This window comes from Camelus bactrianus, chromosome 32 (assembly GCF_048773025.1).
Source record: "Camelus bactrianus isolate YW-2024 breed Bactrian camel chromosome 32, ASM4877302v1, whole genome shotgun sequence".
NCBI classification, from domain to species: domain Eukaryota; kingdom Metazoa; phylum Chordata; class Mammalia; order Artiodactyla; family Camelidae; genus Camelus; species Camelus bactrianus.
Genome location: NC_133570.1, coordinates 8,305,108 through 8,313,609, shown reverse-complemented (window position 1 = coordinate 8,313,609; position 8,502 = coordinate 8,305,108). Strand labels below are relative to the sequence as shown.

General features: G+C 41.1%; 1 pseudogene; it reads right to left on the bottom strand.

The window, feature by feature from the left end:
• Positions 1-8,039: 8,039 nt before the first annotated feature.
• On the bottom strand, positions 8,040-8,197 carry LOC123612739 (U6atac minor spliceosomal RNA; annotated as a pseudogene).
• Between the last annotated feature and the right edge of the window lie 305 nt (positions 8,198-8,502).

The window sequence follows — 8,502 nt, the reverse complement described above, 5'->3', positions numbered from 1 at the left end:
AGCTTCCTGGTTGAACATACTGAGGTGCATGGAATGTGACACACCCTGAGTCCATGGGAGAAGGCACAAAAGCTCTGTATTGCCCCTCAGGCTGCATCCTCTGTGTCTCTTCATTTGGCCTTTCCTGATCGCTATCATTTATAATAAAGCTGTAATTGTAAGTTTAGTGCTTTCCTGAGTCCTGTAGGTCATTCTAATGAGTTATCAAACCTGAGGGAGTCATGGGAAGCCCTGAATTTGTAGCCAATTGGTCAGAAATACGGTTGGTTTGGGGACTCTCAAAGTGTGGCTGGCAAATGACACGAGGGTAGTCTTGACGACTACTGAGATCTGCTTTTCACTCACAGCAATTAAGTTCTGACAACAAACATGTAAGAGTTTTTCCTCACCAACAACTAATCTTCCAACTCTTGGGTCTTCAGCTGCATATCCTACAGTCTAATTGAATTCTGACACTAACTTCCTGAGGAGTTGGCATCAGATCCCACAGATTAAAAGCTCAGTCCCGCAACACTGCTCCTCCTCCTCCCCCCACTTCAGATCCCAGTCATAAGTCCAGTTTGTCTCGGGGACTTCTGACCAACCAGCTATAAATTGAAGGTTCCCACAACTCCCTCCTCCTCTTTGATAACTGGCTCTAATGGCTCACAGAACTCCGGGAAACACTCTACTTACGTTTACTTGTTTATTAGGAAGGGTATTATAAAGAACACAGTTGAACAGCCGGATGAAGAGGTAGATAGGGCAAGGTCTGAATGGTCCTGAGCACAGGAGCTTCTATCTCCGTGGAGTTGGAGTGTGCCACCCTCTTGACACACAGAAGCTCTCTGAACCCTACAGTTGAGGGGTTTTTATGGAGGTTCCATTACACAGTGGCACGACTGATTCAATCAATGGCCATTAGTGATTAACGCAATCTTCAGCCCCCTCTCATCCTTGGGAGGTTGAGAGTGGGATGAGACCAAAAATTCCAACCCTCGAATCACGTGGCTGGTTCTTCTGGTAACCAGTTCCTGTCCTGAAGCTATTTAAGGACACAAAGAGTCACTTCATTAGTATAAACTCAGGTATGGTTTAAAGGAGGTTATAATGAATAACAAAAAACTCTTCTCACCCCTAACACACACGGAAGTTTCAAAGGTTTTAGACGCTCTTAGGCCAGGAACTAGGACAAAGACCAAACATTTCTTTCTTGCTGTATCACCATATCTCGCGGATTGAGCCCATAAACCTTTGGAGTCAGGTGCTAACTACAGAAGGTTAGCATCAGAATTGAGTAAGTGCACCCAGCTGAGGATGAAACAGAACACGTGCTTTAGTGGAGAAGCCCAGTTACAGCATAAGACCACACAACCCACGGTGAGACGCCACAAAGTCTTTGGGCCACAACAATTAATTAGGTGTAGTTTCTGCTTGCAAGGAATTCAGGTTGTTTGCAAACAGGTTTCTGAACTTGGAAACCGATTCTCCCATAGCAGCAGTGTTACAGTGGTGATTTCCACTCTCAGGCTGCCCCACAGGTTACTCAATGTGTACCAAAATTTCCCACAATCCTATGAACCAAACAGAATCATTTCAACAAAAATACATTTTCACTAGATCAGCAAGAGTTGTAGGGGTTTTTTTTTGTCTTGTAATTAACAATCTTGTCTAATAAAGAAAGCATTATAAAAACCGGAATCCCTGAGAATATACCTCCTTTCCTCCCCACTCCCCACCATATCCTGCAGCCACAGCGACAGAAAGGAAATCATTTTCCCCTCCTTAAAACTGCTATGCCTTTTGAGCAAGAAACTTTAAAGCCAACTTATATATAGGAATCCACATGCTATGTAATGACAAGGATGACTATTACTGTTTTCAGGAATGAAAAATAGCAACAAATGGGCCCTGAAAAGGACACCAGTTAAATAAATTATACTTCAGTGGAGCTATACAAAAAGTAAAAAGAATTAAGTATGGAAATTAAGATACACAACACATATTGTTTTTATGAAGAAGAAAGTTGAAAAACCAAATGTGTTACCAGGACTCTATATTCATAAATACAATATTAATAAATAATATTAGTAATATTAAACTGTTTATCTAATGATGTGTTAGAATAGGCTTAGGAATAAACGGGAGGAATAATCCAGTCCCAATGGTAGCCTCTGAAATGTTGGGTTTACAAGGCCTTTCACCTTTGTCTTTTTTGGGGGAGGGAGGTGAGAATTTCACTTCTTACAAGTAGGTTATTTTTGTAAGCAGAGAAAAAAAATTCCTATTTCTCCCTCTGCTTCTGAGCTGACCTGCACACAGTATATTGATGAGAGAATCATAAGACAGATTTTTTTAACTTGCTGACTGCTTTGTATGCCTTCATGGTTGAATGATCTATAACATAATGTATTTTTTCTTTTTTACCTTATCTTTTCAATTTTATTGAAGCATAATTTACAAACAAAGCAGCCATCTTTAAGTGCACAGGACAGTTTTGACATGTGTAACTATGACTACAATTGTAGATGGTTTCGATCACTCTTCTGTCAATCCCCACCCCTTAGCCAGCCCCTGGCAGCCCACATCATGCTTCTATTACTGCAGAGTGAAATTTCATGTAAGTGGGACCATACAGTATGCTCACTTCTGCATCAGGTTTCTTTCAGTCAGCATGTTTCTGAGGTTCACCCGTTCCCTCGATCATATCAATAACCAATTCCCTTTTTTTACCTAGTAGTGTTCTGTTGTAAATGTCCATCAACAATTTGTGTTGATGGACATTAGACTTGATTCCACTTTGAGGCTAATATAAATAAAACTGCTATGAACGTCTGTACAAGCCTTTTGGGAGGACATAACGTTTTTATTTCTCTTGAGTTAATACTTATAACTGGAATTGCTGGATCACATGGTAAGTCTATGTTTTAATTTTACAGGAAACTGCCAAACTGTTTTCACAAAGTGATTGTACCATTTAACAGTCCCACCAGCAGTGTATGAGAGTTCCAGTTGTTCCACGTATGTGACCACTTGGTATAAATACATTTTGAAAGAACAAACAAAAGAATAGCACTCCTGTCTCCTGGGAGCAACTAACTTTCCTCCCTCTGAATTCAGAGTTCACAGTAGGAGACATCAGCCAGGGTAGCAAAGAATAAAGTAGAAATAATGACAAGCTCAAAGTTCACTTGACTCCCAGGGGTGCCTTATTTTTACTGGCTGGTACTCAGCAGCAGATTTAAAATTTACCAACATCTGATTTCTGATCAAATGAGGTAGGCAGGGCATGTTGATTACAACAGCAGCAGAAAGGATTTTAGGTAGGAATTGCTTCCCCATTTACTAGGAGAGAATCTATAAAAGAAGCTTAGATGCAGTTCCCCTTAGGCAGTGTTTCTCCAACTGTAGTTTAAGGAACAACTCCCTGCCTCCCACCCATTTGCACCAGAATCATCTGAGGGCTTGTTAAAAATTTAAATTGCTGGTTCCCGGACAACCCCCAATGTCTTATACCTGCAAACAAAATCCAGATTTGCTGAATCTGAGTGTTGGGGAGCATAGCCTGAACTTTTCCCTTATCGGCCCCCGCAGATTCAGCCTTGGATGGAGTGGAATTTTGATAAAGCCCTGGGGATAGGTGTTGCCTTGCTCTTCCCTGCTCTGCCAAATTCAGGTCCCAGCCAGGATGGGGGTGGGGGACCCCTCTCTTCTAGCCAAAGCTGTCGTTACCCAGTCTGAGAAATCAGGATGGACTTCCTCCTCCCCAACATTTCCCCGACGCCCCGGTTCACACACAGACACGCAACCATCCTCTGCTCCCCTCAGCCTCCGCCCCGGCTCAAGGTTAGGGATTTTCCCTAACTGAATGCAGCTTCTCCTGTGTCTAGCCCACACCCGCTCTCTTCCTTCCTCCCAGCAGCTGTCTGGAGTCACATATTCCTGGCCTGGTGCCGCGCTCAGACTGGAACATAGAAGGCACTCAGTTCATACTTGCAGAATTACAACAAGGTGTTGCTGGTGGTGATTTCTGTTTTGTAGGATTTGATGGTTTTCTTTATGAGCTGCTTCATATGAAACACTAAAAGGTAGTTTTGTTTTTGTTTGGCCCAAACCAAATCTGTTTTCATTGAATTGGACTCCATTTTATTCTCAGGCATCTCGTTTGTCCTTCCCTCAGTTCTTATCCGGCTCCATCCATGTTTAGGTCCCTAGTCCCACCTGCCCCCATGCTTAAACTTTCTGGCATTTTTTTGGGTACAGCGAGGGGCAACTCTGGCCGTGAGCGAGTCCCTGGTTCCCTGGCCTCCCAGCCAACCTCCATCCCAAGTCCCAAATACATTCTCCCTCTCCACTCATCTTCTTGAATGCCTCTGGAGGAAGGGACTAATAGTTTTGATTTAATTTGTATCGGGGTATATGACACACAATAAAGTACAGAAATCTTAAGTGTATCGTGCCATGAATCTTTCATAACAGCTTTCTTGAGATGTAATTCACACATCATCCAATCCACCCAATTAAAGTGTTTTAGTGATGTTTAGTATATTCAGAGAGTTGTGCAACCGTCACCACAATCTAATTTTTGAATATTTTTGCCACCCCAAGAAGACCCTTGAGCTCAGGAGTAGTCACTCTCTACTTTTCCTTTATCTCTACTCTGGGCCTGGGAACCAGTGTTCTGCTCTCTGTCTCCATGGGTTCTCCTATGCTGGACATTTATATGACTGGAATCAGACAATATGTACCTTTTGGAGACTGGCTTCTTTCACTTAGCATGATGCTTTTATTGTAGCATGGATCAGTACTTCATTTTTTTTCACTCCTGAATAACATTCTTTTGTAATGGATATACCACATTTTGTTTTTCCAGTCATCAGTCAATGGATGTTTGGGTTTGTGATGAGCTAAATCGTGTCCTTCAGAGATTCATATGTTGAGGTCCTAATTCCCAGCACTTAAGAATGTGATTGCATTTGGAGACAGGGTCTTTAAAGAGGTAATGAATGAATTTATTAGGGTGGGTTCTAATTCAATATGACTGGTTTCCTTAGAACAAGAGGAAATTAGGTAAAGGGGGGAGGGTACAGCTCAGTGGTAGAGTGCGTGCTTAGCATGCACGAGGTCCTGGGTTCAATACCCAGCATTTCCATTAAAAATTAATTAATTAAAGTTACCCACCCCTGCCAAAAGAGGAAATTAGGACACAGACTCACAGAGAGGAGACTATGTGAGGATACAGGCAGAAGACAGCCATCTATAAGCCAATTAGAAAAGAGGCTTATAGAGAAAGAAACCGACCCTGATGACGCCTTGATCTCTGACTTCCAGCCTCCAGAATGGTGAGAAAATAAATATCTGTTGTTTCAGGCACCTAGTCTGTGTACTTTGTTATGGCAGCCCTAGCAAACTCATAAAGAGTTGTTTCCACTTTTCAACTGTGAATGAAGAATATTGCCTGTCATATCAGTAAACAAAGGGTGCTGCGGCCATCAAGTCATCAGCCACTACTGCCACAATGAGCCAGAGGGAACTCAGGATGGAGAAAAGCAGGCAACCCGGCCTCTGCCACCACCCTCAATGTGTAGCCTGAGGGGACTCGGGATGGTTCAGAACAGGATACTGGCCCTAGATAGCTAGGTGCAGATCAAAGGAATGATTTCAGTGAGCCCAGACTTTTGCATATTCCCATCCATAGAGAAGCACTAAATTCCTTACCTTGAGATATCTGGCTTTCTTTAATTAACAGTAATCTTTTGATGCTCCCACTACCTGGTCTTTGTTGCAAAAACCTCTATATATCCTGGCTTCTCCCCTGACTCTATGGAGCTGTCTTTCAGAGTGACCTGAGAGGCGTAACCTAGGCTTAAATCCTCAGAAATGTCTGCTGAATAAAACTAACTCTCAACTTTTAGGTGATGCATTTTTTAGTAGACAAGGTTTTTATGAATAATGCTGCTGTGAACACTCGTATACAGGTTTTTGTGTGGACATGTTCTATGTTGCTAGAAGAAATTCAACTAGGAAAGGAGTTTGCACAATTAGTTTTTACATACGTATACATGCATGTTACCACCAACCAGATCAAGAAATAGAATGTTTCCAGCACCAGTAGATTCGCTTAGGTTCCTTCCCTATTTGTCCCTATTCCCTATTCCTACAGGACAACCTGTCTTCTGACGTCTATCATTTAAGAACAAGTTTTGCAAACTCCCCACAAAAAATAAGTAATAATTATGTGAGGTGATAGAAGTGTTAGCTAAGGCGGCAATCATATCGCAATATATAAACGTATCAAATCAACATGTTGCACACCTTACATTTACGTAGTATTTTATGTCAATTATATCTGAAATAAACAAATAAAAAATAAGTTTTACCTGTTCCTGAACATCATGTAAATAGAATAATACATTATATACTCTTCTGTGTCTCACTTATTTCATGCAATATTTTGGTTATTATATTCACTCATATTCTTTTTTTTCCATTTTTTTAAATTTATTTATTTCTAACTTTTTTTATTGAGTAATAGTCATTTTACAATGTTGTGTCAAATTCCAGTGTAGAGCACAATTTTTCAGTTATACATGAACATATATATATTCATTGTCACATTTTTTTTTTTGCTGTGAGCTACCACAAGATCTTGTATATATTTCCCTGTGCTATACAGTATAATCTTGCTTATCTATTCTGCATTTTGAAATCCCAGTCTGTCCCTTCCCACCCTCCGCCCCTTTGGCAACCACAAGTTTGTATTCTATGTCTATGAGTCTGTTTCTGTTTTGTATTTATGTTTTTTGTTTGTTTTGTTTTGTTTTTAGATTCCACATATGAGCAATCTCGTATGGTATTTTTCTTCCTCTTTCTGGCTTACTTCACTTAGAATGACATTCTCCAGGAACATCCATGTTGCTGCAAATGGCGTTATGTTGTCGGTTTTTATGGCTGAATAGTATTCCATTGTATAAATATACCACATCTTCTTTATCCAGTCATCTATTGATTTAGGCTGTTTCCATGTCTTGGCTATTGTAAATAGTGCTGCTATGAGCATTGGGGTGCAGGTGTCATTTTGAAGTAGGGTTCCTTCTGGATATATGCCCAGGAGCGGGATTCCTGGGTCATATGGTATATTCACTCATATTCTTGAGTATAGCCTTAGTTTGTTTATTTTCCTTTCCATATAGTATTCCAAATAAACTGTAAACAGGTGATAAATTATTAACCCATTCCACGATTGATGAACATTTGGTTTGTTTCTATTTTGGAATGAATACTCTTGTTCTTAGTTAGATATGATGTTCACTTCTGTTAGATGTACACCCAAAAGTGGAATTGCTGGGCTGGACTCTAGAGTATCCATCTATTTAGTTTTTGGTTATTAAAACTTTCAGCCATCCATATATTCATAAATATCTCCAGCTCTTATGAGTTGGTGATTTTCAAGTTCTTGCAGTTAGCCCTAGCTTATTTTTTTATTATTATTATTATTTACCTAGCCTATTAATTTCCACCTGTGAGTTTTAGGTTCCAACTTCTTCTTTTTCTCACCGACTCCAGGGGATGACTCAGGCACACACCCATTAGTTAGCCACCTGATGGTTACCCACAGGGGCTTAGACAATTGGTAAGCTGGGAGGGGGAAACAGGACCTCTGGCAGGGAGTAAAGGGGGAGGTAGCTATTAGGGAGTCAGTTCTGTGTCTGCCACAGGAAGGGCATTCATTCCATACACTCACCCTGTGGATAGAGGTAGAACTTTTTGGCAGTCTTCAAAAAAATCCATTTTGTTTGGTATGTTGCACATAGTCACAAGTATATTCATCTATCACTGAAGGAATACTTGTGAAGCCACTGCTAGAAAACAGTTTCCTAATCCAGGTGTCAGGCCCTGAAATATGCTATATTTGGGTCCTCAGGCTCTGAGATGTTTACATTATTTTGTCAATTCTTTTTTCTTTCCTCTCTTTTTTTAAAAAATTGAAATACAGTCAGTTCACAACGTGTCAAATTCTGGTGTATAGCAGAATGTTTCAGCCATACATATACATACATAAAAAACGATGGTTAGAAGCCACAAAGCAGGTGGCAATGCCTTAACCGTCTGTGTGTGTGTGTGTGTGTGTGTGTGTGTGTTGTCAGGCCCAAGGCCCTCTTGCATTCTTGTCAAGGGGACCTTGACCTTGCTAACCTTCTCTCCTTTCATACAAGACTATTTTGTCAATTCTGAAGCAGGGGGCTAGGAAACTCAGCTGACTTCTAGGGGCTCATACATATTCATAAGGAGACTGGAGATTAGACCCGAGTTCCCAAAGCATGCTGGGAAATTTCTCAGCCCTCCTGGTTAGCAGGCAGAGTTCCTCTGCTTGCCAGCTTCCTCATCTCCCAGATGCTTGCGCAGAGTCCTTCTAGTTCCAAGGGAGGAGACTTCTTGGGGTCACTTGACTCATTGTCTGATTTTCTGGAAAAGCTCTCAGCTCTCTCTTACCACCAGCTGCGTAGAAAGTACTTCCCATTT